The sequence below is a fragment of the Gadus chalcogrammus genome, chromosome 7 (genome assembly GCF_026213295.1).
Source record: "Gadus chalcogrammus isolate NIFS_2021 chromosome 7, NIFS_Gcha_1.0, whole genome shotgun sequence".
NCBI lineage: Eukaryota > Metazoa > Chordata > Actinopteri > Gadiformes > Gadidae > Gadus > Gadus chalcogrammus.
In genome coordinates this window covers 2,391,566-2,400,189 of record NC_079418.1, presented here as the reverse complement: position 1 = coordinate 2,400,189, position 8,624 = coordinate 2,391,566, and positions in this window count along the sequence as shown.

Genomic DNA, 8,624 nt, shown 5'->3' with positions numbered 1-8,624 from the left:
GAAATAAAACCCTCCTTGCTACAACGGGATCCATCTTGCAATGATTGGCTGAGGGATGCCTCTGCAACGACTACTCCCCCATCCGTCAGCCACGCCTTCCAACGTCCTTTGACTGACGGTGCAGTGGGCACGAGGCGTAACTGTTGCTGGGCCCAGCACAGTGCCAGAATTAACAGAGATGGAGGAGAAGGCGCTCGCGATAATAGGTGAGATCTCCTGTGATGGGATCTCGAGGGGCATCGACCTAAGAAGAGGTGATGCTGGACGCTCTGAGGCTAGGCGATCCCCATCCCCAGCTGCGAGGACATCCCCAGCTTTGAGGATCTCACAGGACAGGCCGGCAGCTACCTCCTCCCCCGCCAGCAGCACCTCACAAGGCACACCGCCGCGTTCGAGACGGAGTCTGACATCCAGCGAGAAGCTGATCGCACTTGAGAAGGAGAAGTTGGTGGTGCTGAAGGACATAGAGGAAAAGAGGCGAATGATATTGCACGCCAGACGCACCAGGTGAAGAGAGCCAAGCTCGATTTGGCGATCCAGCAGCATGCGCTCGCTGACGCCAAGTTTCAGGGTCCCGCCATCTCTGTCCAAGTCTAGCTGGCACCTGAAGGTAAGCCTATTGTTGGTTTATACAATCTGATGTGTTGGATTTCTTCCCAGTGGGCAAACAGTCCCGTTGTCAGGATTCCCGCTTGGACTGTTGTTTTTGTTTCCCCCTCCCTGTTGGAGTTGGCTGAAACAAACAAAGTTTGTTTCAGCCATGTGGTTTTAGTTTTAGTCATGTGCCCGTGGTCACGCCCATGTCTTTTTGTGGGCTACTTTGGGCCTTTGTTATTTTCCCTCCATTTTCCCTGCAGAAGGGTCTGAAGAAAAGCAATACAGAGCCAATCACCAAGCTGGCAATACAGAGCCAATCACCAAGTGACGGCAAGCAGCCAATTGCGTACAGAGTCAGTTGAACTAGGCCCGATGATCCCGCCTCTTGTGCTGAAGAAAATGACAGCAGCCTCCCCAGACCAACATGCAATTGAGATAGAGCTTGGTCTGGCAATAGCCAGGCTACTGTTCACCGGTCTCTCATTTCGGGTCTGAAATTAGTTTGAGTAGGCTATTTAAACCCTTCTTTTTCAGTTAACTTTGTCAGATGGTCGCAGCGTGTAGGACGTTACCTGACTGCCAATTTTTTTTTTCCGGTTCTGAACCCTGCCTGTCTACGGACTCTGCCTGTACCTGTCTGCCTGCCTGCCTGTCTACGGACTCTGCCGGTACCTGTCTGCCTGCCTGCCTGTCTGGACTCTGCCTGTACCTGTCTGCCTGCCTGTCTATGGACTCTGCCTGTACCAACCTGTCTGCCTGCCTGCCTGTCCGGACTCTGCCTGTACCCGTCTGCCTGCCTGCCTGTCTACAAACTCTGCCTGTACCTTGACTCTGTTTTGCCTGCCGCACTGTTCTGTGAATTCATTTCAATCACTCTGTAAATTATTCTGATCTGCGCTTGATTCCCGTTCTGAGTCGTGACACCCGTCAGTGTTTGTGGGAGTGGAGGATGTAATCAAAAAACCTGCATATCAATTACGTTGTTTGTCATGTTTGGTCAGATCAGCTGATTGTTTTTCGGGAAAACCACTGTATTATATTTGTATAATTATAATGTATTGCAAATAAAATCTTCACACAGTGTTTCTATTTACAATTCGTAGTGTTGATCAGCAGAGAAATAGTCCGCCAAAGACGTTGACGTCATTTAGCAACCGGACACCCACCCCAAACCAATCAGAGTAATTGTAGGACCTACAGGCCTACATTTCGATTATAGTGGACTACACCACCTCTTCTATTCCACATAGAATTATATTCCGATCAGTAGGGATGGGAATTGATTGAAGTATTTCATGATTCCGATTCCGATTCTGCTTATCGATCCGATTCCTTATCGATTCTCTTATCGATTCTCATTGGGTGAAAAAATAAGTACAAATGTGTTTGTTTGTATTAAATCTCATGAATATCTGATCAGAAGTGCGTCAAGTATCAGGAAATTGTGTGTTTTCAAATCAATTGGTCTAGACAAAAAAATATACTTTTGGCTTTTTAAGCCCAAATGCCATCATTATGTGCCATAAAACTAAAAACACAGACTGAAAAGAGTCAAGTAAGAGCTTTTGCCTTTTGGAATGTTAACAGTGATAATTTGCATTCAACTTGTAACAAAATTCAACTGACATAAACAAAATGAAGTATTGATTAGACAGAGATTTATTAGATGGGCCTAACTAATAAACAGTTGGAACACACAAGACCGGAAACCATAGTAACGCCGGTAAACAAACCCCGAGAAGCCCATTCCCTATGAGAGCTCCCCACGCTACGGCCATCCGGAGGCGCACAGAGCTGTTGGCCGTGATATTATATATACAATTATATTATATTATATACTATTATATATAGAGCTCCGGGAGTCGCAAACTGCAACAATCACTTTCTCCTCCATGCTGCAGTTCACCCCGGACTGCACTGCACGGAGTTTGACGGTTGAACTGATTGGCTGTTACGTTACACATGTCACTCAGTTGTCACGCTGTTGAACGCTGATTGGCTGTCATCACGACAAAAACTCGTCGCCGGTTTTCTCTCGCGAAAAATTTGCCCGATACGCGTCTCTACGTTCACTTTGTATGGGATCTTGTCGCCCCGTCGCGTTTGGTGTGAACGCAAAATGCGCTTCTTCCTCGGCGGCGCCGTGTTTGCTGCGTTCTGAACCAAAACAAAAGCAGCGTGTGTGTGACGTCATGACGCATTTGCCGCGACCGGAACCGATAAGCGGAATCGTTAAGCAGGCTTGCTAATGATTCCAAGGAATCGGTTGACTCGACACCGGTTCTGAACAAGAACCGGTTCTCGATTCCCATCCCTACCGATCAGACAATTGTATTCCGATTGAAGCGTATATATGATCCTTTTCTATTCCGATTGAGCTATTCTTCCACTACTAATAGGATCAGATGTGTCCATGTAAACGCGGCTAGTGTTGTGTTTCACCAATGGTTTTAAGTCATTCATGAAGAAAATAATTGCTGGAAACACCCAAGCACAAAATGAAATGTGCATGCATTTGAAGTTAGTTCAAGTTGAATAGGGTAAGCTTTAGCCTATTCAAAAGTAGCCTAGGTATATTAGAATGTCATTTAATCAGCCCATTCAGGCCTAGTCAATGTCAAGGCATGCACAATTCTGCAAGCAATTTGTGAAATTTGCAAATTGATAAACAATTGTCAATTTGCAAATTTTGTCTCTTTGCTCTGAGTGGCAAAGATTTCATAAATGGATGCCAGAGACGGTTGTGAACTGTGGCAAAACTGGCAGCAATATATGGCAAGCCATCCCCGCCAGAAAACGGCATCATTTAGACGCGTATCACCTTCATTTCGCCGTAAAAAACGCCATAAAATGTAGAAAAACGGCGCATTTTACGCCATCATGCGCAAAAAAGCGCCGCTTTTTACAACGCAATTAAGCCTTTCAAGAGCGCACGTAAAAAGCGCCGTTTTGAACATCAAACCGCGTGTAAAATACGCCTTGCTTGTGCACATCACAACGGCGTAAAATACGGCGTCTCTCTAGTATTCTAATAATCTCCGCCCTTCTTTTCTCTCAGCCAATGCATTTGAAGTGTTTGCGCCCAATCTCTGAACAAGACAAGCAGACCAAATCAGTTCAGCACAGATCTCCTCTCATTTGGCGTTAGTTGTACATTACGTTTTGATACGTTTTTAAGGTTCGGCTGGGCTCGCATCTGGACAACGGCATCATGTGCGTCTTCCTTTCTCGTTGCTCCAGTCGAGCAGCGAGTTTCTGTTCACAGCGGTGTAGCCAGGTACAGGTGGGGTGTCAGGGATTCTTCTCAAGTATTCCCCTAGAGCCACCTTGAAAGCCTCCAGCGAAGTGACGGTGTTGATGGACTTTGGGAGCAAGTTCCACAAACGGGAAGCATTCATTTTGAACGAGTTTTCATAGTCCGTTCTGACCGAGATCTGGGCCTTGTTGTTTAATGGGGGCGGAGTTGTTCTGATCCCCAGTCGGCTGTGCTTGTGAAACACCATTTTGATGTTGTTTGGTGCTAACCCATTCAACATTTTCCAGACGTGGATGATACAATATCGTTCCCGTCTTCGCTGCAGGGATAGGAGCTTGAGCTTCCTTAGGCGGTCCCAATAGTCGAGGTCTTGGCAACCTGCGATCTTCCTTGTGAAGTTTCTCTGGATGTTCTCCAACGCTTTGATGTCTTGTACTTTGGAGGGGCTCCAAACTGGGCAGCAGTACTCTAGCTTACTCCGTACCATTGCTTTATACAGAGTCATCATGATGAAGGGTGAGCGATCTCTGAATACACTGAGTACCCACGAAGCCATCTTCCTTCCACTCTGGACAGTTTGTTCAATGTGGGGAGACCACGAGCGATCACTTGACAGGAGAACGCCGAGGTCCCGGACTGATTTAGCTGGCTCTATGATGTGCCCTTCAGTTGTGGTATACTCCTTACAGCCTGATGTAAAGGGCAGTTGCCGTAGAAGCGATGAGGTGTTCAGGACATAGTTGAGAACCTCAAACTTCTTTTCATGGAGCAGCATGTTGTTGGCTTGCGACCATTGTATAACTAGCTACAGATCTTCTTGAAGCTGTGACACGCTCTGCATACCACTGATTGCTTTTACTAGCTTTGTGTCATCTACAAAGCTGAGCCCTTTGCTGTGTTTTAGCACTTCGATGAGATTGTTTATGTAAAGAATAAAGAGGATCGGTCCAATCACTGTTCCCTGCGGAACTCCACTGATGACGATGCAGAACGTAGACTTCTTCCCCTCTACCACGACGATCTGTATGCGAAGTCTGAGGAATTCCTTTATCCAGTTGTATACTTTCCCCTTGATGCCGTATTTACGTAGTTTGGCTAGTGAGATGTTGTGATCTACTTTATCAAACGCTTTGGCATAGTCGAGGTAGATGGTATCGACTTCTTGTCCGTTGTTGAGACACTCTAAGACGTTGTCGACGTGGCTGATAAGCTGGGTGAGGCAGCTCCTCTGTTTCCTGAAGCCGTGCTGACTCTCGCTGAGGAGTTTGCTGCCTTCCAGGTGAGACACCATGTGGTTTCGAATAACTCTCTCAAGCGTCTTGATAAGATGTGAGGTTATCGAGACTGGACGGTAGTTGGCGGGGTCCGTCTTGTTACCCTTCTTGAAGATAGGAGTGATGTATTGGGTCTTCAGTGAGGGTGGTATGGTTGCACTTTGCAGTGATTCCGTCCACATCAGCTTGAGGGGGGTTGCCAACTGCTCCTTGCAGCTAACTAGAATCCTTGCAGGGATGTCACCATCGGGAGTCGCGGAGTAAGGATCAAGCTCCTCGAGGGCGCTGATGAGATCTTCTTCAGTGAATTTGAAGTCATCCAGTTCCACGTCTTCCTCAAGCTCAGGTTGGACGTTAGCCAAGCATTCAGTAATGTTCACTGCATCCGGATTACTGAACACTTTGACGTACTGGTCTTGCAGCAGCTCTGCCTTCTGCTGTGGGTCATTGGTGATGGCTCCGTCTGCACTGCGTAGGGGTGCGACTGTTGACTTGGTTTTTCGAAAACCGCTTAGCGTAGCTGTAGAAGTAGCGTGGGTTTGACTTCACAGTTCCAACAGCTTTTGCTTCTTGTGCATCCAGGTCGCTAATGATGGCTTCACTGATGTCGAAGGCAAAGAGGTTCACTTCTTCGATGAGCTTGGGCAGTCTCTGTGAGGTGGGGTTTTCCTGCCTCAAGGTACTGATCTGGGCGTTTAGTTTCCTCCGTCTGCACTTCAGGGTGTACTTCTCTCTGGTTGACTTGCTGCGGCGTGTGCCAGGAGGTCTCACTTTTGAAGGGGCGTGGTGAAGTGTAACTTGAAGGACTGTCAGTCTAAACAGTTCAAGAAAGAGGCTGCCTTCCGTGTCATTCTCACACAGCTGGTAGAGTTCTTCCCAGTCGATGGATGATAACTCTTCGTTCATGCCGTTGAAGTCCGTTTCGTGACAATTAACAGCACGGAAAGAGAACTTGTCCGTTTCATGGTGGATGTTGGACGGCTGCGTGTCTTCTGCCAGGAGGTTGCATCCCAGGACTACCTCCACTAACATGTGGTCTGATAGGGGGGTCGTGGTGATGTTTATTTCTACCACATAGTCCGGCTTGTTTGTGATGACAAGGTCGAGGATGTTGGGTGACCTTGTCGGTTCTCTGACGATCTGGCTAAGAAAGTTTGAGTCGATGAATCTCATTAACATTTCTTCTGATTCGTCCAATGTTGTAGAGCCATGCTCCCAGTCGATCTTAGGGAAATTAAAATCGCCGGTGATGTACATATCAGGAACTCTGCTGTTGTGGCTAAGTTCGTCGATCTTCTCTTGCATTGCAGCGATGAGTTCTTTGAATTTAGTTGCAGGGGAGTCAGGTGGGCGATATACTGCAGCGATTATGGTGTGCTTTGACTCAATATAGCACATTATGAGGTTGTTGTATTTATCCTCATAGTTGTGGGTATCGGTCACAACTAGCCTGGTGTGTACGTAGAGGAGGCATCCTCCACCAGTCCTGTTTGGTCTATCAGACCTGTAGGCATGATAGTCATCGATGGAAACTTGTACAATGTAGCTCTGCAATGTAGCTCTTTAACCATGACTCGGTGATTGCTACAAAGGGAGGAGGGCAGCCACTTCCACTCATGACGTTGTGTTCGATGAATGGTATCTTCCATCGGTTGGCGCTGGTGGCTGCCGGCGAGACACTCTGCCCGTTTAATAGGAAGAGGCTTGATACAGCCGGTGGGGCATCATGTGTGACATCATGTGGTGGGGCATCATCGGAGGGAGTTGTTGGGTGTTGAAGGGGTGCATCGGGGCTGGTGGTTGCTGGGGCAGCTGGTTGTTGTGTACCAGGTCTCGAACCATCTGGGGGAGATTGGCTCGCAGCTCTGACATCTGGTCTTCCATGCGGGTGAATATCCCGTCTTTCAGGTTCTCTATCATTCGCAATAAAAAAGACTCTGAGTCTTTTGCTGCGTTGTTGTTTTTTGGGGTTTGACGGGCGTCGACTGTTGGTGGGTATGGGGTGTAGTTGGATGTGAGGCTGTTGATGTGAGGCTGGATGTGAGGCTGTTGTAGCGTCATATAGATATATATATTAGTAAATGCAGTTCCAACGTTGTGATCACCGTGGCCCAATCGATAGAGACGCTTGTTCTGTAGGCAAGAGGTTGTCGGATCGATTCCATTTATTGTCAGATTTGTGCTTTTGTCAGATGGTCACGCTTTTATGATCGCAATGCTTTTTAGTCCGCAAGCCAGACCTCCTGTGTTATAAGTTCCAAATTCAGTGCCTTTTTAGATCATCCAGCAGCAAGATCATCTCGGTGTCTTGTTAATTATATTTAAATTATTAGTTATCGTTACATCCTCTCTTGTTCAATCGATACACAGTGGAAAGGAGTGAGAGGGAGCCATAGAGAGAGACACTGATGAACTGGGGAGCCAAGTAGCCTGATAGGCTTAAGAGGCCCATCAGCCCATCATTCTTTCGAACCTTCGTAAAAAATGTCAGTTTTTCCCAAAACTCCTCTTTACATGAACGCGTGTGCACTACTCTAACAACGTTCAGAGGCTACTGACACGGTGCTTAAATGGGCTCTGTAGGAGGGGTAGACACAGGAATGTTGTTGGATTCAACTATTTGTGCATGGCAGCAAAAAAATATCTCATCAAGGCCAACAGCAGAGTAGCCTACGAAAATAATAGACTAATATGAATGCTACAAATATTAAAACCCGATTAATTAGGCCTACGCACCGTGCGTACATTTTTCACGGCATTTTCCCCCAGACAGACAGACAGACACTTTATTTACCCCAAACTAACTTTCATAATCCAGCAGGTTACACAATACAATTAACTCTTACACAAATACAGACAGCCTATACAGTTGGCTAATACAGCGCCCACCTCAGCAAAAGGTAAAATGTAAAAAGAAGATGTAAGCTACATTTAAAATACAGATGCTGTAGCCTACATACAAATACAGATTGCACATGAAATATGAAAAAATAGGATACTATGTATAAATATGCAAAACTAGGATATAACTAAAGGCTATAATGAGAATACTTTGTTACAGCTGTGCTATCCTCCTAAATTAAATTAGTTATATGGGAAGATTTTTGTCTATAGAATGATCCTGTCACTTTACTGCCACACATTGTGTGTGTCAGTAAAGTGATGAAGTAGGAGAATCCGTGCATGGTTCGTTCTTTGAATATTCAGATTTAAAACAAGATCAGAAAAAACAATTAAGAGGATTGTTTATTGTTTTTTCTGATTTGGTTTTGAAACTGAAAAAGGGCAAAAGGAATAAACAAATAAACGGCATTTGATTTTTTGTTTGTGTGTTTTGTGTGTTGGTTTTTAAAACCCGAAACAGAAAAACAAATAGGGCCTACAAAAATAGATACATTTATAGTTATAGGCTACACCAGAAGGCAGAACGCAGCGAAGAAAAAAGAGCCAACCACCTAAACCAGTAATAGACTGTCTAGTTATATTTAGCCTTAGTT